Source organism: Elephantulus edwardii, unplaced genomic scaffold (assembly GCF_000299155.1).
Source record: "Elephantulus edwardii isolate Elephantulus edwardi_28Jun2011 unplaced genomic scaffold, EleEdw1.0 scaffold00256, whole genome shotgun sequence".
Lineage (NCBI taxonomy): Eukaryota > Metazoa > Chordata > Mammalia > Macroscelidea > Macroscelididae > Elephantulus > Elephantulus edwardii.
The window spans coordinates 3,775,358-3,800,679 of record NW_006400006.1 but is presented as its reverse complement, the minus strand read 5'-3'; the positions used below and the strand labels follow the sequence as shown (position 1 = coordinate 3,800,679).

Here is a 25,322-nt window from a genome sequence, read left to right as displayed (position 1 = left end):
AATTCTGACTCAAGGGTATATAATAATAATTAATCTGACCAAAATTTGATGTAACTTACAGGTTCAACATAAACCTATAAGAAATATTCTTTCTGCCCAATTTATTGTCTGTATTGTATCTTATATTAGCTATTATCTCTACCTGGCTGGAATTTTATTCATTTTATTAAGACCAAATTTTTATTTTCCAATGCTGTCCATTATCCTTCTTCATTTCAATAGAAATGGACATGCTAGTCTAAACTATGTTTATTTATTTTTATTGGAGAGGATGTGGCAAGATAGGAAATCTTATACGCTGTTGGTGAGATTGTAAAATGATACAATCACTCTGGAAGGCAGTTTGGCATTTTCTCAGAGATCTGAACATAGAAATTCCATATGACCTACCTATTCTACTGCTTGAAATATACCCTGAGAAAATGAGAACTGAGGCACAAACGAAGACTTGTACCTCAGTGTTCATAGTAGTATTATTCACCATCACAAGAACATGGAAACAGCCCAGATGTCCAACCACAATAGAATATATTGAAAAATTATGGGACATTCATATGATAAAATACTACACAGCACTCAGGAACAATGATTTTATAAATCTCTACCTAACTTGGTAGGGACTGGGAACATTGATGCTAAGTGAAATAACAGCTCCAGAACACAAGTATTGTATAAGACCATGATTGTAGAACTTGTTTGAGGATCCAAGGAGGAGAGGAGGGACACAGAGGGGTGCGGGTGGGTGGAGGGGGTGGTGCTTAATCATAAGGCCTCACAATCTGATGGATGGAGGAAAGGGTAGGTAAAGAAAATGGGAAAAATCTGGTGTGAAAAACAGTTGTAAGTAAACCAGTATAAAAGAAATAATTATTTTTTTAAAGTTTTTGGAAAATGAAAATATCATTTTAGGCAACTTAAAAATGCTAAGAATTTGTTCTTGAAATAATGTATTCAAATTTTGTAAATAAACTAATAGAAAAAAATTTAAAAAGAAAAGGAAGGTGAGAATAGCTGCACAATTCAAAGAAGGTAATCAATGTAAATAAACAATACACAGAGAAGCTGCTGAATTCTTATATGTTTTGTTGTGTACATTAATTAAAAAATATAAGAAAGAAAAAAACTGCTTTCCTTTTATGCCTTTGACCCAAAAGTGAGAAAGAGAATTTGTTAACAAGTAAATGGAAAAACAGTTTTAATGGATTAATGCCCGTAACAATGGCATCACACATCTCTTTTGATCTCTAATAAGTCCATGTAATATTGCACAATGGTGCCATGGTATGTGGAAATGGACACAATGGTAACTAATGACTACAACAACATAATACATAATGCAGATTTTCCAATACTGCATACAAAAATTGAGAGCACTGCATCATGTAGTGGTATATTTTACTGCTCTAATCTTGCTTAATTTTTATTTTAGTAAGTGTTCACTGGTAGTTAAATCATTAAGCATTTTAACTTAATCTGTAATTAAGAACCTACTCAAATGGAGGGGGAAATCTGGGCAATTGTAAGAAGGGTTGGGTTGCCAGCTTACTGTCTTGAGCACTAAATAAGTAGTAATCATTGTATGAACTTGCACAGAAACTCAAAATAATATCAAAGAGATATTTCATTTTTGAGAAAGGAAACACTGAGCTTATAACCATTATTTTTTATCTGATTTGACTGGATGCACTTACTGTTAATAATATAACCATGTATTAGTGGAGAAAAGCAATGCTCTTTTTTTCTTTCTTTTTTTCATCCTAATATGAAGGTTCAACAGCAAGCATAATGAGCAGCCTTTAAAATAATATTGCTGAATATTACCATAGGTTACAATTCTGCTTATATGATTTTATGTATGTTGCTGTTGTTGCTGTTATGTGCTGTCAAGTCACTTGTGACTCATAGTGACCCAAAGTACAACAGCTAGAAAGAGGCTAGAAACATCAACAATTTATCTTCTGATTTTCTCATTTAGTACAAGCCAGAATTCTTTTGAAAACACTTGGTGGTCCCAGTCTTTAGGACAATGTCACAAAAACTCCAGGATAATTTATTAGTTTGTTCTAGCAAAAGAATTATTAGACAAGAAGCCTTTCAATTAAGATCAGACATTCTTAGTAGATCATTGGAAAACATGAGCATAACCAGAATCACTTGATAAGATTCATTAGATCACTTTTTTTTAATTTGACTTTAGAATTTAATAAAAAGAACAGAAAATGTAATTGGATATACTAAAATAATATATAGTAAAGTCTTCAGGTCCGAAAAACATTATTAGTAGTCTGCCATTGCTACAGACACTGTTTTTTAAAATTTTAAATAAAATTTTTATTTTATACTGATTTACTTACAAGGTTTGTTATGATGTTTTCACTCCACATCTTTACAATTTCCTTTTCCCACTAATCCCTCCACACATGAAATTGTGTGACCCCGTGATTATCTCCACTTCCCAACCTCACCCTTCTGCTCCTACCCATCCTCTTGGAACCCCATACATGGCTGTTTTTTTTTTCTTTTTCTTTTTTTAATTGAGGTTTTAATGAAAAGTTATAGAAGACTTGCATGTCCATTCATTTATAGTTGCACATTTTCCCCCCTGCCCACACCTCCCCCAGTTCTCTTTCTCTTTGAAAAGAAAAAAAAATGCTTCATTGTTATACAATTCCCCCTCCCCACACCAGTCAACTTTACTATACAGCTCCTACTCTGGGCACTTGTTATGCAAAAAAGTACTCAATCATACATCCCCTTTAAACAGTTTTCTCCCTCATCTATTTCAATGCAGTGTACTTTATTTATCCCTTATTTTCCTAGTTTCCTGCCAAACCCGCTATCAGTCCTGTTCTATAAAAGTGGCATTATACTGTATTTGTCCTTCTGTCACTGAGATATTTCACTCAACATAATGTCCTCCAGGGTCACCCATTTTGTACAGTGTTTCATGAGTTCCTTGTTTTTCAATGCTGCATAGTATTCCATGACTATACCAGAGCTTCTCTATCCATTCATTTGTTGATTGATGGACACTTGGGTTGTTTCGAACTCTTTGCTACTGTGAACAAAGCTGCAGTAAACATGGGTGTGCATATATCTGCTTGAGTGGCGGTTATGGTTTCTTTAGGATAAATTTTCAGACGTGGAATTGTTGGCTCAAATGGTGTTTCTCTTTGCACCCTTTAGAGAAAGTGCCATACAGCTTTCCAAAGTGGTTGCACCATTTTACATTTTTCCCGCCTTTGTTAGTTTTGCTATTGGTTTGTAGATTTTATTGACCTTTTTGAAGAAGTAACTCCTAGTTTTGTTGATGGCTTCAATTGTTTTTCTGTTTTCTATTTGATTTATTTCTACCCTGATTTTTATAATTTCAGTTTCTTTAGCGACTGTTGGTTTTCTTGGTGATCTTTTTCAATTTGCTGGAGATACTGGATTAGAGAGTAAAAGGTCATTTTTCCTGCCTTTTGATGTGTTTACTTATTGCAATAAATTGACCTGTGATTACTGCTTTGACAGTTTCTCAGAGGTTTTGCTAAGTGATGTTTTCATTGTTATTTGTTTCAAGAAAATTTTTTATTTCATTTTTTATTTCTTCTAGTACCCACTCATGTTCAAGAATGGTATTGTTCAGCTTACAAGTGTATGGTTTTCCCCCTTTATCTTCTTGTCATTAATTTCTCATTTTGTAGCATGTGGTCTGAGAAGATGTTTTGTATTATTTCTATGTTTGTTTTTTTCTTCAGATCTTTCCTTGTTACCTAAAATGCAGATCAGATTTCTTAAAGAATAAAAACAATTTAAAATTGTATGTTTTCAAATGTTCAACAAACTGTGGTTGACTCTGAGAAGAATGAGAATCCCAAAACACTTGATCATGCTAATGCAAAACCTATACTTGGACCAGGAGGCAGTCATCACAACAGAGCAAGGAAACACTGCATGGTTCAAAATTGGGAAAGGTGTACACCAGGGACGTGTCCTATCGCCATACCTTTTCAATCTTTATGTAGAACAGATTATCTGGGAGTCTGGGCTCTATGAAGAGAAATGTGGCATCAGGATTGGAGGAAGAATCATCAACAATCTGTTTTATGCAGATGACATAAACCTGTTTGTTGAAACTGAGGAGGACCTGAAGCACTTGCTGTGTAAAGTCAGGGACTGCACCATTTAATATAGATTGAGGCTCAATATAAAGAAAACACAAATTCTCACCACTGGGCCAATTGGCAGCATTAGGATAGATGGTGAAGAGATTGAGATTGTTCACAGCTTTAGTTTGCTTGGCTCCACAATCAACACTCTTGGTACCAGCAGCTAGGAAATTAAAAGATGTATTGTGATGGGAAAGTCTGCAGTTAGAGACCTCTCTTAGAGAGTACTGAAGTGCAAACATGTCAGTCTGGAGAATAAGGTGCACCTAATACATGCCTTGATATTTGCAATCCCTTGCTCTGTATCAGAGAGCTGGACAATGACTAGGAGGGATAGGAGAATGGATGCCTTTGAACTGTGGTGTTGGAGAAGAGTGTTGAATATATCATAGCCTGCTAAGAGAATGAACAGGTTTGTCCTGGAGAGGGTGAAGCCAGGCTGCAAGGATTCTGAAGCTTCATTTGACACATTTTGGACATGTTGTAAGGAGGGAACAATCCTTGGAGAGGGACCTCATGCTTGGGAGGGTAGAGGGACAGTGTAGAAGACAAAGACCCTCAATGAGATGGATTGATTCCGTGACTGGGGTAATTGCGGTAGGTGTGTCAGAGACTATGAGATTGGTTCAGGATAGGGTAGGGCTTAGGCTCTTGTACATAGGGTCATTATGAGTTGTAGGCGACTCGATGCCACATAACAACAGCAACTTTTTATTTATGTATAACATATACAATTAAGGTATTCATAAAAATAAACTTGTTTCAAACACACTAGTTTCATTCTTTCCATCCCCTTTCTCCTTTTCCAAGAGGTTCTCACCAAGCACTAATGGGTTAATCATTAAAGTAAGACAAACTTTACTGTGCTACATCTCTTTAATCTTTTCTGTTCATCTCATGGGAAAAATTCATATTCATTGGTTGTAGTAGCTATGAAATCTTAATCTCTGGAATGACCATTTATTTTTTTACACAGAAAAAAATTTCAGAATCTCAATGATTCTTTCCAAAGATCATTTGAAGTCCTGAACATTTCAACAGCAAAATCCAATTTTGTAGCTAGGATCCATTTTTCAAAGCAACTTCTTTTTAGGAGAAGGGCTGTGGAATATCTTAAGAGGGAAATAATTTATGATGACATCCACAAAATATTGGCAGAATTGAGGATCCTTATAAATCAAAGTGGCATCTTGAAATCCAGGAACATAATATGACTGCTTAGGTTTACCAGAAATAACACCCCCACAATATTTAAGGCTTAGAATTCTTTTTATAAGTACTCAATACTGGTTAATTCTCCACCAAGTCCAATAGGAATTATAATAATAACAGCTTTGATATCTGGATTATGAGAGGTCTTGGAAGCACACTATTTCTTATCAATTACATCTGAGTTGTATATTGTTTAATTTTGAGCAATATAAGCAATTATACCTTTTAAATCAGGGTGTCCTGCTTCTTCAAATTTTATTCACTTTTTTTTAGGGTTTCCAGTCATTCATTGTTGCACTTTTCTCCCTGCCCATCTACTCTCCCATAATTCCATTTTCTCCTTGATAAGTAAAAGAACACTCTTTCATTGCTATGCAATCCCTCCTCCCAAGTCCACTGAACAGTGCAACCTTCTTTCTGGACTCCTATCATGACAATAATACCTAATCATGTATCCTTTTTAAACACATATATCCTTTTTAAACAGTTCTTTTCCTCATCTGTTCCCATGCAGTATACAACATTCTTCCCCTTCTTCTCTGTCTTCCCTCAACCCCAATGTCAGTCCTGTTTTACAATAGTGGCCCTATGCAACATTTGTCCTTTTGTGACTGAGATATTTCACTGAGCATAATGTCCTCTAGGATCATCCACTTTGCATAATATTTCATGAGTTCCTTGTTTTTCAATGCTGCATAGTATTCCATTGTGTGAATATATACCAGAGCTTCTCTATCCATTCGTTGATGGACGCTTGAGTTGTTTCCAGCTCTGCGCTATTGCAAACAAAGCCGCAACAAACATGGGTGTGCATATATCAGCTTAGGTGGCAGTTATGTTTTCTTTAGGGTAAATTCCTAGAAGTGGAATTGCTGGGTTAAACGGTATCTCTATTTGCAACCTTTTGAGAAAGCACCATACTGCCTTCCACAGTGTTTTGCTATTCTTACTGGGGTGTGATCATATCTCATAGTTGTTTTGCTTTGCATCTCTCTTAGAGCTAGGGATTTTGAACATTTCTTCATGTGTTTGCTTGCCATCTGAATGTCTTTTTTGATGAAGTGTCTGTTTACATCCTGTGCCCATTTTTCAATTGGGTTATTTTCCTTTATATTGTTGTGGTGCTCAGGTATTTTATAAATTCTAGATATACGTCCCTTGTCTGACATGTCATTACCAAATATTTTTCCCAGTCTGTGGTTGTCCTTTTTACCCTGTTGGAGAAGTTTTTGGATGTGCATAAGGATTTGATTCTTAGAAGGTCCCATTAAATTATTTTATCCTCTCCTGGTTGTAGATTTTCCAGGATGCTTGGAAGACTATTCAACTGCTTGTCTAAAAATCTGAACAACTACAGCTGGTCCATATCAATTTCCAGCTCTTTCCCCAGGCTTCGTACCATATTCTACTAGTTGAGGTAGGTCAAAGAGGGCCAAGGAGGAATCACCAAACCAATAGATGATTTTCCTATGACAAATCTTTTTTTTTAATTTCATATTGGTTTGCATACAAAATTCATACGCTTTCCTTCATTCACATTGTATTTCATACAATCATTCTCATAAATTGTGGTTTGTGAAATCAATCACCATTAAACTATACCCAGCATTACTCCATCTTCCCATTTTCTCTACCTCTTCCCTCCACTCACCAAATTGTATCGCTGTATGATTTCCCTGCTGCCCATCCTTACCCTTCAGATCCCATCCCTTCCCCTCTTGAACTCCCATATACGTTTTATGAGTCATTCTTCTATTTTTAAAATAATGGTCTTATGTGGTATTTGCCTTTATGAGAATGAGTTATGAGTTAGTTCACTCAGCATAATGCTCTTCACTCAGCAACAGTCTCTCCCAAGTTATATAGTTTTTTTAAAGTCATTGCTCCAGAGTGCTGTATAGTATTCCATTGTATGAACGTACCATAATTTATCAAACCAATTGATTGTAGTTGGACATTTGGGCTGCTTCCATATTCTTGCAGCTGATCATAAAAATATCTCCTAATTGTTTTCCTTGAAGAAATTTTATAATGCTTTGAGTTCATTTTTCACTGACAGCAATGCTTCAGATGATACAATATTTATTTTTTTTAATGTGAGAAATCCATGATTCAGTTTGAATTTTCAGTGTTCGAAGCATGGTCCCAGTTCTACCAAGAAAGTATGATGTGAGTCCTTGAGACAATAGCATCTGGCCATTTCTCAGTGTATAGGCCTAACTAGTCTGTAGTCAAAGTTGAGCCTTCTATTTGAAGAAATTCTCCTCTGTAGGTCAGCCATATTCTAGAAAGAAATTCTTTTACATTTCCTGAAATTACACAGTCTCCTATTGCACATCACAATCTTGAAGGTAATATTTTATTTCATCTTCATATTTAAAATGTAACATTTTCCAAGCAATAATACAGGAGAATTTCTACTAAAATAGGTCTCTGTTTTCAACATCCAAGTATACTTCATGTTGTTTCAACCAGATATAAATTTTGTATTTAGCTTTCCAATTTCATCTGTTCCTGTAATTCCGTATTCAAATTCTAAAGAAAAAGTAATCACGTGGTTACATTCTTCAGCAGAGTTTAAGCTTTTATACTAAACACGGTATCTGGAGAATTGTAATGAATGTGCAGGAGCCTTCAACCTGGGGAACTCTCCACCTCTAGCAGGAAGTTCTACCACAGTACCCTGAGTCCACGGAGATAACCCTACATCCATTCTGTGGCCATAAAAGCGACAAAATTTCCTCCGAAAGTGTTATTTCTAAATCAGATGGAAACGACTTTAGAAAAAGTTACAAAAACTGGCTTTATAATTTTTATTGTTGTTGTTGTTGTTGTTGAGTACCATTGAGTCGGAACCGACCCAGAGCTGACTCGCAGATTTTCAGAGGCAGCTAATCGTAAGAGAGGAGATTGTCCATGCACACCCATGTTTATTGCAGCTTTGTTCACAGTAGCAAGGAGTTCGAAACAACCCAAGCACCCATCAAAAAACGAGTAGATAGAGAGTCTGTGGTATATATACACAATGGAATACTATGCTGCATTGAAAAATAAGGAACTCATGCAATATTATTCAAAATGGGTGACTCTGGAGGATATTATGCTGAATGAAGTATTTCAGACACAAAAGGACAAATACTGCATGGTGCCACTGTTGTAAAATAGGACTGACCTTGGGTTTGGGGAGAGTCTGAGAAAGATGGGTTCAATAATGTATAATGCATTGAAACAGATGATGGAGAAAATTGTTTAAAAGGGATATGTGATTAGGTATTTTTGTCATGACAGGAGTCTAGAGCAAAGGCTATATGGTGGAGTGGACCTGAGGGAGAGTTTGTAAAACAATGAAAGAACTTTTCCTCTACTTTTCCAAGAGGGTAGTGTTCTAGGGGGAAGGGCTGGGAGAGCAGAAATGTGCAACAATGAATGAATGGAAATTCAAAGTCTCTAAAAATTTTTACTGAAATTAATAATAAATTTAAAATGTAAAAATTTTAAGTTAGAGTAAGAAAGGCAATGGATTTATAACTGCTCATGCTAATAACACTATATCATAGCATGGAGGAGAAATAATGGAACTGTATCCACATTTACAATATCCTTCTTACCAAAACCATTTATGGAAATTAGGAACTGCATTGGAACATGTATCTCTGGATTGGAAATGATCATATTGATAATATTTCTAGCCTTAAACTTAAAATATCATAATGTTCAAAATTAGTTGTTATATGTTGTTGTTGTTATGTGACATTGAGTCGCTTGCAACTCATAGCGTCCCTATTTACAACAGCCCTAAACTCTGCTCTGTCCTGTGCCAATCACAGCGTCTCTGACACTCTCATTCCGATTATCCCAGTAACAGTTGTTACATATTTGTTTAAATTTTTCCCTCTTTTAACAACTTGGATCTAGAGGGAAGAGAAAAGACCACAGAATGGCCAAAATTATTGGAACACCTGTTGCCACTTTAGGACCTGTGTCAGTAAAGGGAAATCCTACTCATAAATAATGCCATCCAAAGGTAATAAAAGAGGTCGGAATTGCTTCCACTGTGGAAAGCTGGGCCACTTCAGTAGACAGTGGCACAGACAAGAGCCACAGATAGGCAGGGGAGTAGAGAGGATCTGAAAAACACTTGGCCAAGGGTGGCCCATATCAGGTCCTCATGGCTGACAGGACTTACAGGCCCCAGCTCCCAACTGGAAACAAAGGAGGACGCTTCAAAGATTCAGATCCTCCCAGAAGAGCCATGGGTGAGCATTCACATTACTGGTAAGTATATTCCTTTCCTCCTGGACACAAGAGCCTATTATTTGGTCCTAAAAGCCTTCTGAGGTCCCACTCTTCTCACTATTTCTCAGTTGTTGGAATTGACAGAAAACCTCATAAGCAGTTCCTTACTTCACCTCTGCCTTGCATACGGATTTCCACACTGTAAAACAACCCAGTGGCAGATGGAATTTGGTCCAGGACTTAAGAACACTAAAGGACATAGTTGAGCCTCTACATCCTGTGGTTCCTAACCTTTATACTATAATAGACAACGTGCTAGTCAATAAGCCTTTTATTTTAAAAACTACCTTCCCTCTGTAACTTGATTTGTGCCACTGTTAGAACCTCTACTTGGAATATTATTGCCTTTAATTTTTGACTCATGTATTTTTAACTTGTTAGTTAAATCTGTGTCTTCTATTCTGAAATAGTTCCATGATGCATCTTTAAGGGTATGAACATGTATGGCTAAGCACAACTGATAACAGTGCATCTAAATTCCAACATCAATCTCCACAATAGTCTACATGTTTCCTATTGCCAAAGGGGCCCTTTAGGGTAGTGAGAGAAGATCTTCACCCTGAAACCTACAGCGTCCCTTTTCAGCAGGAAGTATCTAAGAAAATATGCCTTCCACCTTTCCTTTTGAATCAGGGTGAAATCTCTCTCAGGGAGGAGTGATAGGGAATGGCAAAGGACACACTGACAAAGGAGATTAATCAGAACTGGTTTTGACAAGCACTGTGGTAATGGGACAATTAAAGCAAACTTTCAAGGAATATTCAACCTGAATCCTCCTGATCATATGGAGATTTTTGAATTTGTTTTATTTGGTTGTTTATAAATGATGCTCATCTAGACGATAGCATAATTATGATAAAAACAAAAGAGGGGAAATATGGGAAGCCAATACTAAATATTTGTAATAAACTGAATGCTATTTAAATGAAAGAAAAAAGAGAGACAGGTAAGGGAGATTAAACAGTTTTAGAAAATAAAAAAAAGAGAGATTGTCCAATTTTCTCCTGCAGAGCAGCTAGAGGATTCATATGTGCAGTAGGGATTGCAGCACAGTCCACCAGAGCTCCCTCCATAATTTTTAGCTATGAGAAGAAAAAAAAAGGTCCCTTTATTGACTTGGGCTGTATTAGTCTTATTAATATAATGAAATCTCTATCTCTAATTTTCTTTAAAAGAAATTATTAAAGAAATACTAAGTGTTTTATGTCCAAAACTGGATTCAATATGTATAGATTTAGTAAGTTATTGTCATATGGTCTCGATAAAAGTATACTCTCTCTTGAGTTTTAATTTATTCAGTTAAAAAATAGGTTAATACTTTTTACTTTTTATGGATGTTTTAAATACAAAATATGGTATATGCAAAGAACCTACTGTGAAAGAAATGTCCATTATTCAGTTGTTATTAGGTGCCCTTTTGTTATATGCTGTAGATTCCAAACTCATAGTTGATATTCCAACAGATGTTTCAGAAGGTGTAAATCACATTTGAGGAGATTACCCATCTGCCTCTCTAAGAGTAGATGGATTTGAATTTCTTTCCTTTGGATTGACAATGTGACTCTTTAGCTACTATGCCACCAGAGCTCCCATATAACTTGTAACCCTATTGTACAATAGATTGAAATATTGTCCTACCCCACACCATTGCCACAGTCTCTCATCTCTCTCATACTTAAATCCATTGTTGCACTGTGTCAATTCATCTCAATGTGGGTCTTCACTTGCATTCTACATTTCTAAGAATAATGCCTTTTTGCAAGAATTTGGAAATGCTGACAACATATCCAAGTTACATGAATTGAAATTTCACCATTCTTGCCTCTATTTAGTTGTGGTGTTATTGTTATATGCTATTATGTCATATCCAATTAGCTCACATATTTAAACTGTGGGTGTTTGAGTTGACAGTGCAACTCTTCACCTACAAGCCACCAGAGTTAAACCTTCAAATATGCATATTCAGTTGCTATTTCTATTATAAGGCAATTCTACTCCTTTAAAAATTCTTCCCACACCATTAAAATTAATGTTATTATTCACTCTCTCCATTAAAGTTACTCATTCACTTAGTGTAAAAAAGACCAAGGAACATGTAAGGACAGCCATATCTGAACCATCACCATTAGTAGGAGGTCAGACATGTTCCCAACAGTTTCACACCCCTTTCTACTCATCCCAATACCAAACTTTCTGCTCTGCTGGGTCCAAAATTCATTGGAATAGATCACAGACCACCCAGAACCATACTAAGGTTATCAAAGGACTATAATTCAGGCTGGAACAAGACAGCATAATTCAGTCAGGACAGCTTCTGAAATGTGCTTTCAGGTACCTCGGCTTTGAGCCTCCAGTATTACAAAGCTCTCAGTCCTACAGCTATAGCTCTCATCCCCTCTCATCCCCTGCCCCAAGTCTTCCAACAAACTTAGTCAAAAGTTCATGGCACTAATTCCTTTGTGATGTAGCAGTCCCAAGGTCTTCTCCATTTTATGTTGGTTCTCTGGTCCTTCACCTTAATCATGAATGCAGCTAATATAAGTATAGCTGATACAAGAATCTCTGGCCCCAGAGGGCATAAACTGCATGTCTCCTTCTTCTTTGCTACTGTTGAAATTATAAAATTTTGCTGCTGGATTCACTTAGTTTAATGGTAAGACTAACCAATGCTCTTGTAGATCGACAAAACCAGCCAATCCCCTTGTGGATAGGCTAAAAAACCTATTCACATATTCCAGCCTAATCATGTAACAGTCAGTCAATGGCTAGGGAAGAAATTTTCTAAAAATAATCCTTTAACACCACACATCTCCCCATGACTTTTGTAGTTATTCATTTTCATATTGGAAAAATTAACTTTCCTCTTATATAACAAATATTTTTGTGAAAGCATGTAGGCCAGCAACTTCATGCCTCATGACTTAAACTCCTCTATTTTAGATATCCAACTACTGATTTGCCTATCCCTATCCAGAAGTGCAGGCTGGGTTTAGAAGAGGCCATGGTACTAGGGATATTATAGCTAATGTTCGATGAATCTTGACTGAAAGCAGAGAGTACCAGAGAAATGTCTATCTGTGTTTAATTGACTATGTAAAGTCATTCGATTGTGTGGATCACAACAAACTGTGGCTGACTCTAAGAAGAATGGAAATCCCGGAACACTTGGTAGTGCTTATTGTAAACATATACTTGGAACAGGAGACAGTCATCAGAACAGAGAAAGGAAGGGTATGTGCCCTATCTTTAGACCTTTTCAATCTATATGCAGAACGGATTATCTGGGAGGCTGGCCTCTATGAGGAGAAATGTGGCATCAGGATTGGAGGAAGACTCATGAGCGACCTGTGTTATGCAGATGACACAACTCTGTTTACTGAAATTGGGAAGGACCTGAAGCACTTGCTGTAAAAGGCCAAGAACTGCAGTCTTCAAAATGAATTGAATCTCAACATCAAGAAAACAAAAATTCTCAATACTGGGCCAATTGGCAGCATTATGATAGACAATGAAGAGATTGAGATTGTTAACAGTTTCAGTTTGCTTGGCTCCACAATCAACACTCTGGGTACCAGCAGCCAGGAAATTAAAAGACAATTGCATTGTGAAAGTCTGCCGTCAGACAATACCTTTACAAAGTACTGAAGAGAAATGATGTCAGTCTGGAGACTAAGGGGCAACTGATTCAGGCCATGGTCTTTACAATTACTTGCTATACATCAGAAAACTGGACAATGACTAGGGATGATAGAAAGAGAACTGATACTATGAACTGTGGTGATAGAGAAGAGTGTTAAATATACCATGGATGGCTAGAACAAATAGGTTTGTCCTAGAAAGTGTGAAACAAGGTTGCTCCTGGGAGGCAAGGATTCCAAAGCCTCATTTGACATACTTTGGACATGTTGCAAGTTGAGTTCAGTCCTTGGAGAGGGTCATCATGTTTGGGAGGGTGGAGGTATAGTGTAAGAGAGGAAGACCCATTATCAGATGTATTGATTCAGGAACTGGGGTTATGGGGGTAAGGGTGCTGGAGACAATAAGATTGGCACAGGACAGAGCAGGGTATAGGGCTGTTGTTGTTGAATGTCATCGAGCCATGCACAACTTAGAGTGATCTTACAAACAAAAGGCCTGAAGCCCTTCCACAACCATTTTCATTTATCCAAGTTCACAAAATTTCCAGAGACATGCTGTTTGGGGTCATTATGAGTCTCAAGCAACTTGATGGTATAAAACAACAATTTTCTATCATTCCAGTTAGTTTCCTTTGAGCTATGGTGTTGCAGAAGAGCGCTCAACATCCCATGGACAGCCAAGAAGAACAAACAAATGTGTCCTAGAAAGGGTGCAGCTGGAGTGCTTTTTGGAGGCAAGAATTATGAGGCTTTACCTCATACATTGGCCATGTTGCTAGGAGGAACTATTCCTTAAAGAGGGACATGATATTTGGATGAGTGGAGGGTCAGCAAAGAAGAGGAAGACATGTGATCAATTGGATTGATACAGTGACTGCCATAGTGGATTGTGTCAGGAAGGGTAAGGATGGCATAGGATAGGACAGCTTCAGATCTGTTGTTCATAGAGTCACTATGAATCGTATTCTACTCAATGGCACCTAATAACAACAGCGATCAAACTAGTACTCTGAAGAACAAACATGTTGAATCTTCGGCTCCAATTAGAACTCTTAGAATCGGCATTCACAAACCAAGTCCAGTCAAGAGCAAGATATCAAGTTGCAACAGGCAACTCTAGCTTACAGCATGGAACATTTTTTCTTCATCTGCTTGGGTTCTGGTCAACTCCTTCCCAGCCCTCCCTGGCTAAGTACAAATGGATATAAACTGCAAACTCAGGAGTCAGCACTTCTCCCTTTGTTCCAGACCCACTGGTCTCTTCACTCAGCCTTAGCCTCCACATAAAGCCAAGTCAACAAGTTGGGGGATGAGAGGGGGCTCATGACTCTTTATTCTTTAAACCAAAAACTCTTCTGTACTTATCCTTATATCTCTGCAAAGCAGGCCAATAGTGATGATGGGAAATGTCCAAACTCAGCCTGTTTCTTCGTTGTTGCATACCTCCTACTTTCACTTGCTAAGTGAATCTCAGTGGTCACCACGAGTGAGCAGATTCAACAGCTCTCTTTATCTTCAAGTTCTGGAAAGGGGCTCTGATGGATACTGACCTTACCCTGATTCAGAAGCCAAATTGCTAGTTACAAAGTTTTGTTGGGGTTTTTTTATTTGTTTTAGTTGTAGTTTCAAAAAGTCAAAGTTTCTCTCTCATTTATTTTCCACTGTCTCTCTCCTTTTCTTCCAAAAGTATATCACTTCAATCAAAAGTACAAGGAAGGACTATGAATTCATTCAAATGTATATCTCCTTAGAGAATTAGGTAAAAATTTATTCTCTCCCAGGCTAAGCCTTGTACCCTATTCTACTATTTTCAACAAGCATTTCTCAGGGCAAATTTTTCCCTCTTAGTATATCCAATTGATAATAAGCTGAAGGCAGATATTACACACTTCCTAAATCTTCAATAGTCAGAATTAAATTTTTACAATATATCTTAACATGTTGCAAATAAGGGACCAGTGTTTGGAGAGGGACATCATGCTTGAGGTATAGAGGGCCAGCCCAAGAGAGGAAGACTCTCTATGAGATGGACCCATTCAGTGATTGGGATAATGAGAGTAAGTGTGTTGGAGACAATAATATTGTCACAGAATAGAGCAGGGTTTAGGGATGTTGTACATAGGGTTGCTATGAGTTGCAGACTACTCAATGACACATAACAACAAACAAACAACAATCTTAGAATCACTATATAGGAAAAACATCATTATCCAATAAACTTAAATCAACAAGAATCTTAATACTTTTTAAAATAAGTGGGTAAAGACACTTTTGCCAAAGGCAAGGACAACACTGATATTAATCATTAACTCCACAATAAGGCATATATCTTTCACTTTTTCTGTAAAATGCTTAAGACAGACTATGAAGAAGGATTGGACATCCACTTTTGAAATAGCAGGCCTCTGAAAACCTTATATACAACAGAACACATGTACAATAACAGAAAGGGCAGAGGTGGAGCTTTCAAGTATGGAAATACAAAGAAACAGTTGTAAGCAGCAGACACTAGTGATTGGCACATGGAATATGAGAACCATGAATGTGGGGAAATTAGATATTGCTAAGGAAGAAATGGAACACATAAATATTGACATGCTAGGCATTGGTGAGATGAGATGGACTGGCATGGGACATTTTGAGTCTGATGATAATATGTTATATTACTCCAGAGATGAAAAGGTGAGGAAAAATGGTGTTGCTTTCATAGTTAAGAAAGTCATTTCTAGATCCATCTTGAAGTACAATATTGTGAGCAACAGGATAATTAATATCCATACACATACAAGGAAGTCCAGTGAATACCACGATATAGGCACCAACAACTAGAGCCAAAGAAGAGGAAATAGAAGATTTCTACCAACTTTTACAATTGGAGATGCATCGAACATGCAATCCAGATGCATTGATAATAATGGGTGACGGGAATGCAAAAGTTGGGAACAGAGAAGAAGATTCAGTAGTTGGAAAACATAGCCTCATTGACAGAAATGAAGCTGGAGATAGAATGATTGAATTTTGCACAATCAATGACCTATTCATTGCAAATACATTTTCTAAGAAACATAAACACAGGTTATATACATGGATTTCACCTGTTGGTATGCATAGGAGTCAGATCGATTACATCTGTGGAAAGAACCACTGGAGAAGCTCAAGATCAGCTGTGAAAACTAAGCCAGGAGCTGATTGTGGAACAGACCACCAACTACTCATATGCAAGTTCAAGCTGAAGCTGAGGAAAATTAAACCGAATCCACTGGAACCAAAATATGATTTTGAGTCTATCCCACCTGAATTTCAGAACCATCTCAGGAACAGTTTCAGGCCTTGAACACTAATGAGTGAAGACCAGACGAGCCGTGGAAGGATATTAAGGGTATCATCCACGAAGAGTACAAACGGTCATTCGAAAGACAGAAGAGGAAGGAAAAACCACAATGGATGACAGAAGAGACACTGAATATTGCACTGGAGCACAGAGAAGCCAAAGAACGAGGAAAAATTCAAGATACTAAAGAGCTGAATAGAAGATTTCAAAAGGCAGCGTGGGATGACAAAGTAAAATATTACAATGAAATGTGCATGGACTTGGAGAAAATAAAAAAGGCCGAACTTGCTCAGCATTTCTTAGGCTCAAGGAACTGAAGAACAAATTCAAACCTCGAGTTGCTGTAATCAAGGTTGCTTTAGGTAGACTATTAAATGATCCAGGAAGTATTAAAAGAAGATGGAAAGAATATACTGAGTCACTGTATCAAAAGGAATTGGTAGACACAGAAGAATTTCATGAAACAACATATGAGCAAGAGCCTATGGTGATGAAAGAAGAAATCCAGGCTGCTTTGAAGAAAATAACAAAAAATAAGGCCCCAGAAATAGATGTTATGCCAATTGACATATTTCAGCTAACAAATGCTGCCCTGGTTGCGCTCATCAGGTTGTGCCAAGAAATCTGGAGAATAAACACTTGGCCAACTGACTGGAAGAGATCTCTACTTGTTCCCATCCCAGAGAAGGGTGACCCAACAGAGTATTGAAACTATAGAACAGTATCATTGATTTCACATGCAAGCAAGATTCTACTGAAAATTATCCAAAAACGACTCGAACAGCACATCAGCAGAGAACTGCCGGAAGTTCAGGCTGGGCTTAGAAGGGGTCGTGGTACTAGGGATATTGTAGCTAATGTTAGATGGATCTTGGATGAAAGCAAGGAATACTAGAGGAATGTCTATCTGTGTTTCATTGACTATGCAAAGGCATTTGACTGTGTGGATCATAGCAAATTGGCTGACTCTGAGAAGCATGGGAATCCCAGAACACTTGATTGTGCTAATGTGAAACCCATGCTTGGACCAAGAGGCAGTTGTCAGAACAGAGCAGGGAAACACTGCACGGTTCAAAATTGGGAAGGGTATACACCAGGGATGTGTCCTGTCTCCATACCTTTTCAATCTGTATGCAGAAAAGATTATCCGGGAGGCTGGGTTCTATGAGGAGAAATGTGGGGTCAGGATTGGTAGAAGATCTATCAACAATCTACATTATGCAGATGACACATCCCTGCTTGCTGAAACTGAGAAGGACCTGAAGCTCTTGCACAGGGTCAAGGAATACAGCCTCCAATATGTATTGAGGCTCAATGTCAAGAAGACAAAGATTCTCACCGCTGGGCCAATTGGCAGCATCAGGATGGATGGCGAAGAGATTGAGATTGTTCACAGCTTCAGTTTGCTTGGCTCCACAGTCAACACTCTTGGCACCTGTAGCCAGGAATTTAAAAGGCGCATTGCCACAGGAAAGTCTGCTGTTAGGGACTTTTTCAAAGTTCTGAACAGTAATGGTGTTTCTCTGGAGACTAAGCTGTGTCTGATACAGGCCATGGTCTTTGCAATCACTTGTTATGCATCAGAGAGTTGGACAATGCCTAGGGAGGATAGAAGGAGAATTGATGCCTTTGAGCTGTGGTGGTGGAGAAGAGTATGGGGGGGTAGCATGGACTGCTGGAAAACAAGAAGATTCATCCTGGAGAGGGTTAAACAAGGCGGCTCCTTGGAGGCAAGGATTCTGAGGCATCGTCTCACATACTTTGTACATGCTGTAAGGAGGGACAGGTCCTTGCAGAGGGACATCATGCTTGGGAGGGTGGAGGGATGATGCAGGAGGGGAAGACGCTCTATGAGATGGATTGATTCGGTGACTGTGGTAATCGGGATGGGTGTGTCAAAGGCAGTGCAATTGGCACAGTATGGAGCAGGGTTTAGGGTTGTTGTACATAGGGTCGCTATGAGTCGCAAACGACTCGACGGCACATAACAACAACAGCAACATATTTCCATGAGTCTGGAGCCATTGCAATGTACTGCTTCTGACCCCAATTGTATTCATAATTCTTTCTACTAAGATTAGTAGCAGACCAGTTACAAGATGTGTGGAGGCAACAGTATCCCACATGTTTGCTCTGCTCTATAACTCCATGATTTTCAACAGCAACAGTTTCTCATACATTTAGCTCCCCCACTTCTCTGTGTCCCTTAGGAAGGTTTCACAAAGACTCAGACTTGTCAGGTTAGTAACTCCTACCATCTACTGTAGGTAATACAGAGTGGTATTGCAGTGACTTGTCGGCATTGTAGGCTGTCATGCTGCAGACAATAAGAGTCTCCAAAAGAGAGACTTACCATGAGTACTAATAAGCCTCTGGTAAGGTGTGGCTTGTATTCCACCCTAATTCTTTCTCCTTAATACAATAAATATTTCAGCAAAAAGCTAAAAATTAACTAATGGCTAGAAAATATATTTGTAATACAGTGCATAGGAAAGATATTTTAAATAATAAATTCTTAACACTGTACCTGAGGTGGGGGAGAAAGAATATAAAGAAACAAAAACCAAGTAAACCCTTGTAGTATAGATTCCAATTCATGATGAACCACTACTAGGTTTCCAAGACCATAATCTTTAACTGAAAAGCTACCCATCTTTCTTCATCAGGATAATTGGTAGAGTAGAATCAACCTAGAATCAGAACTAGAATCTTAGTTAGCAGTCCACCTACACTATTAAGGTTGGGTTTGTGGTTTTGTTTTGTTTCTTTTTATATTTCCCTGGATTTTCAATAGTTTAGTGATGTGAAAAGAGCTACAGTTAAAAAATCAGAAGGGTCTAACTTGCTCAGCATTTCTTAAGTTAAAGGAACTGAAGAACAAATTCAAGTTCTTAATTGCAATAATGTCTGTGTTTCACAGACTATGAAAAGCCATTTGACTATGGGGATAACAACAAATTGTGGCTATAACTTTGAGAATATGGGAATCCCAAAACACCTGATTGTGCTCATGTGAAATTTATGCTTGAATCAAGTGACACTCATCAGAACAGGAAGAAACAAAACAAAAACCAAACAAGCAAAAACAATGCATGGTTTAAAATCAGAAAAGGAGTACATCAGGGATGCGACCTATATCCATAACTTTTCAGTCTGTATGCAGAATAGATTTTGTAAAAGGCTTAACTTTATGAGGAGGAATGTGGTATCAGGATCAGAAGAAGACTCATCATCAACCTGCCTTACGCATATTCGGTGAAAATGAGGAAGGCTTGAAGCATTTGCTACAAAGGGTCATGGACTGTAGTTTGCAATATGGATTAAAGCTCAACATCAAAAAGGACGAAGATATTCACCACTCAACCAATTTGAAGCATCATGATAGATGGAGAAAAGATTGAGATTGTTAACAATTTCAATTATTATTTAAATGCTTGCTCGGTTCCACAATCAACTCTTGGCACTAGCACCCAGGAAATCAAAAGACGAATTGAATTAGGAGAATCTGCAGAGACTTCTCAAAGACTGCTGAGGAGCAAAGATGTCAATTTAGAGACTAAAGTGTACGTTATCCAGGCAATGATCTTTGCAATTACTGGACAACGACTAAATATCACAGAAGAATACCTTTGAGTTGCAGTGCTAGAGAACTGTGTTAAACATACCATAGACCACCAAGAGAACAAACAAGTCTGTCCCTGGAGAGAGTGAGATCAAGCTGTTCCTTGGAGGCAAGGACTTTGAGATTTGATCTGACAAACTTTGGGCATGTATCTAGGAGGAACCAGTCTTTGGAGAGGGGTATGCTTAAAAAGGTCAAAAGACATCACAGGAGAGGAATACCCCAGATGAGGGTAAGTGTATCAGAGACAGTGAGATTGGCTCAGGATAGAGAAAGTTTCAGAGCTATTGTGCATAGGGTCGCTAGGAGTCATAGTCATCTTGAAGGTACATAACAACAAGGATAACATCAAATAAACCACATTCAGTAGACTGTAAACCTGTCCTTCATCACATAACAGAATTGTCTTCACATTTAAATTTATTTTTTTTAAAAAAAAAGCAGAAGGGGAAAAATGCATTTCAATAGCTATTCTAATATTTTATGTTTACCATTTTTTGCCTGAAGTGCTTGCTGCAGGAAATCAAGGACTACAGCCTCCTATATGGACTGAAGGTCAACGTGAAGAAAACAAAGATTCTCACCACTGGGCCAATTGGCAGCATCAGTACTGATGGTGAAGAGATTGAGACAGTTAACAGTTTTAGTTTACTTGGTTCCACACTCAACACTCTTGGAAATAGCAGCCAGGAAATCAGGAGATGAATTGCATTCGGAAATTCAGCTGTGAGGGACCTCTCAAGAGTACTGAAGAGCAGTAATGTCAGACTGGAGATTAAGGTGCGCCTGATCGGGGCTATAGTCTTTGCAATTATGTGCGATGCATCAGAGAGATTTGGACAGTGAATAGGGTTGATAGAAAGAAAATTGATGCCTTTGAGCTGTGGTGCCGGAGACGAGTGTTGAATATACCATGGACTGCTAGGAGAACAAACAAGTTTGTCCTTGAGAAGGTGAAGCCAGAATGCTCCTTGGAGTCAAGGATTCTGAAGCTTCGTCTGACATACTTTGGGCATGTTGCAAGGAGGAACTGGTCCTTGGAGAGGGACATCATGTTTGGCAGAGTGGAGGGGCAGCGAAGGAGAGGAAGACCTACGATGAGATGGATCGATTCTGTGACTGGAGCGGCGGGAATAAGTGCGTTTGAGATGGCTACGTTGGCATAGGATAGAACAGCATTTAGAGCTCTTATACATAGGGTCACTATGAGTTGCAAGCGACTTGATGGCACATAACAACAACAACAACAACAACAATCCTGGTGAAAAAGAAGAAAGCTCTGATAGCATAATCTGTAAGTGAAAAGATATTTATTTTCTAATATTCCAACTTCCAGGAGCAATAATATTAGGTACTTCAAAATTATGCAAATTTTGCTATGTATATTTATTAGTGGCTAACCAATTTGAATTTTCAGCCACTCTACTGGAGAAAGATATGTAATCTCCTGTGGTATAATGTAAAATTTATGAAAACTTGCTAGAAGGTCAACCCTGAGTTGGTTCTGACTCACGGGCATAAAACAGCATACAATTCTATATAGAAAGAAGTAACAAAAATCTGCAGTTTGTTCTTTAACTCATTTATTGACAGTTAGTCAGAACCCACTCCGTTAGGTAATTCCATTCCCTTGGCTAACCTCCATTTGGTATTTCAGGTTGTAAATCTAATGGGAGATTGTCCGTCTACCCAGAACTGTCTGCTGATGAATTCCAGCCACCAGAAAGTTGGTTAACAGTACAACTCTCTATAGACTATGTCTCTAGAGCTCCCTGTGTGAAAAAGAGATTTTAGAGAAGTGACAAACATGGAAAGCTGGTAACAGACACAGACACTTGACTGGAGAGAAGAGAAAGGACAGATAATCATGTTGAAGGGCATCTAGGATTGTGTTTCCAGAGAACATGTAGCAAGACAAAATATTATTTTGAGAATAACAAATAGAACAGTTGATAGGATCTAATTTCCTCCAGAGCTTTGAACTGCCGCACTCCTGTTTGATGCTTTGCTAAGAATTTGCATTTCCACCTTGGACATTCTGAATACGAAAGTATATTTTTCATAAGAGTTCTAAGTGATTCTTCTGTGTAGTTAAGAATCATCTAGTGATTCTAAGACACACTGAGAATCTTGTGAACTCGTTGGGTTCACTTATGGATCTATAAAAATCGTCTTGGGTGAGTCTTTTACAGTCTATAAGAATTTAGATTGTGATTCAGAAATGTGAGAAAAAAAACTGCTAATTCTTAGGTGTGGATCAAAACAAGACTTCAACACTCTGGTTTTCTCAGGACAAGATAGCAAGACAAGTAAGGTTAATTGGCAGCAATGTTAATGAAGGAGTAAAATCATAGAGGCGATGAATATAGGGATCTTCTGAGGGGGACATTGCTCATTAGAATGAAGAGAATGCATTGGCTGTGTTCTGTTGACATCAAGGCTTGTTTCATTTTACTAAGTTTAATCACTAAACTTAATGCTTCAGGTAATACAAGCAAAAGAAAAACCTCAAAGGGGTGGAGCGCTATTCTTCAGCATAAGTATTTTTTTCTTGGGTTCTTGGTAGCATTTTCATTCCTTCACGGAAATAGACGTATAATTTATAGAATAATGTGTGCTTCATTGTTGCATATTAAATAGTAAAAAAGTCATTAGGCAGCAGTGGTAATTCAACAGCAGTAGAATTCTAGCCTTCTCTCGTGGAAATTCTAATCTGTCAGCAAAGATTTTTGTATTGCCTTAATGCTTAAGAGATTTTAATAAAATTTCCAGATTAAGAAAAACGAGTAAGAAAGGCTTGATATTTATTTCTGAAGATTAGCGATGGAAACATTCTGAATCAAAATTATCTAATTCTGTTCAGCATGGAGGTTTCCACAAAGAGAGACTGACTCCACAGTAGCTTCTAGAAAAAGTCATCACTCTACTACTATTTGCTCTGTTATTTGTTGCTACCTAAGTTTTACAGTTAAATTAGCTACTTCTTGTTAGGTGCTGCTCAGTGAGCACAGACTCATAGTGACCCTTTGTGCATTGGAAGAATATGCTATCTAATCCAGCACCTTCCACACAATCTCTGATGAGTAAAAACACATTTTTGTAGTCATTGTGACTACCCATCTCCTTGCACGTTCTCCCTTTTTTCCATTGACCTCCTACTTTACCAAGTATGATGTCTTTCTTAGAAGATATAGTTAAACAATTAATTTTGAGATGTTACCTTTGAATTTACACTTCTCTGTCCCTGTTGTTGTTGTTAGTTGCCATTGAGTCAAGTATGATTCATAGCAACCTTATACTCAAAAACTCTGAAACCAGTCCTGCCCTGCACCATCCTCACATTTCCTGGCACACAAGAGCCCATTGCAGTAGTCACTGTGTCAAATCCACCTGGTTGAAGGCCTTCCACTCCTTCACTGACCCTCTACCCTTCTCAACATCATGACCTTCTCCAAGGAGTAGCATCTCCTAGCAATATGTCCAAAGTATGTGAGGCAAGGCCTCATCATTCTTGTGTCCAAAGAGCACTCCAGCTATACCCTTTCCAAGACATATTTATTCATTTTCTTAACTATCCATGGGATGTTCAGTGCTCTTCTCCAACACCACAGCTCAAAGGCATGAATTCGTTTTCTGTCATCCTTATTCATTGTCCAGGTCTCAGATGCATATCTGGTAATTAGAAAGACCATGGCTTGAATCAGACACGCCTTAGTCCTCAAACAGACATCACTACTCCTCAATAATTTGGAAAGGTCTCTAACTGTGAATTTTCCCACTGCAATGAGTCTCCTTTTTTCCTGATGGCTCATACCAAGGGTGTTAATTGTGGCCTTAGCAAATTTAATATTAGAGTTTTTCTCCCTGTCTTTTCTGTGATCATCAGGTTATGATGTTATCATTATTAGACACCTTCCAGTCAACGATGGCTCATTTTGTAATTAGATTTTTAGGAGCCCTAATTTGACTATTATTCCTAGTGCCCCTATGAAAAACAGATCTGAATCTTGCTCTGTCCTCCATCCTCCTCTTGCTCTCTGTCATACTGAAGCCCATTGTAGTCACTGTGTCAATCCATCCTGTCAAGGGTCTCTCTCTGACCCTCTACTTTTCCCAGGGTGATATCTCTTTGAAAGAATTGATTCCTCTTGATAATATGCCCTAAGTACGTGAGACAAAGTTATACTATCTTTGTCTCTAAACAACATTCTATTTGTCCTTCTTTAAAATTGTTGTTATTGTTGCTGTTAAGTGCCATCAAGTCGTAGGTGACTCATAGGGATCCTGTGAATGAAAGACCTGAACACTGTATAACTTTCATCATTTCTCCAGGTTCATAGGGTTTCCAGAGGCAAGCTATTTTGGAAGTGGATGCCACTCCTACTTCCAAGCTTGTTTTAATTAGGGAGTTCCACTAAACTCTATCCACCATGGGTAACCGTTATCACATTTGACACATCAGTGTCACAGTGTTCAGCATCACAGCAACCATGAGTTACCTCTGTACAGCAATTGGACAGATGTATTCCTTCTTTTGAGAGGGTATTCAATCCTCTTCTCCAACACCACAATTCAAAGGTAATAATTCTTCTTTAGTCTTCTTTATTTACAACTTTTAAGAACCTAGAAAGTAGTTGAAAAGACAAATGCTTGTGTCAATCACATCTTAGTCATTAAACAGACATCTTTGCTCTTTAAAACTTTCAAAAGGTCCTGGACACAAAAGGTTTCCTTAACACATCATGTCTTCTCATATCTTGAATACTGTTACCTTGTGGGTTTTTTTTTTTTTAGATCCCAGTAAGATTAAGTCATTGTCAACTTCAATCCTTATCTATCATGATTTTCTTGTTGGTTCAGCACTGAAAACATTCCCCCCCCCACCCCGGGTATTGAAATGTAACCCAAACTAAAAGTTGTAGTCTTTTTTCTTCTGTAGCAAATACTTCAATTTTTCACTTTCTTTAAGCAAGGTTGTGTCTTCTGCATAACAAAGGCTGTTGATGAGTCTTCTTCCAATAGTGAGTCTAACTTTTTGAGTGAATTTTTCCAACATGCAGTTTAAATAG

At 37.9% G+C, this 25,322-nt stretch overlaps 1 pseudogene; it reads right to left on the bottom strand.

Moving 5' to 3' along the window:
• Positions 1-4,995: 4,995 nt before the first annotated feature.
• On the bottom strand, positions 4,996-6,862 carry LOC102843903 (annotated as a pseudogene).
• Between the last annotated feature and the right edge of the window lie 18,460 nt (positions 6,863-25,322).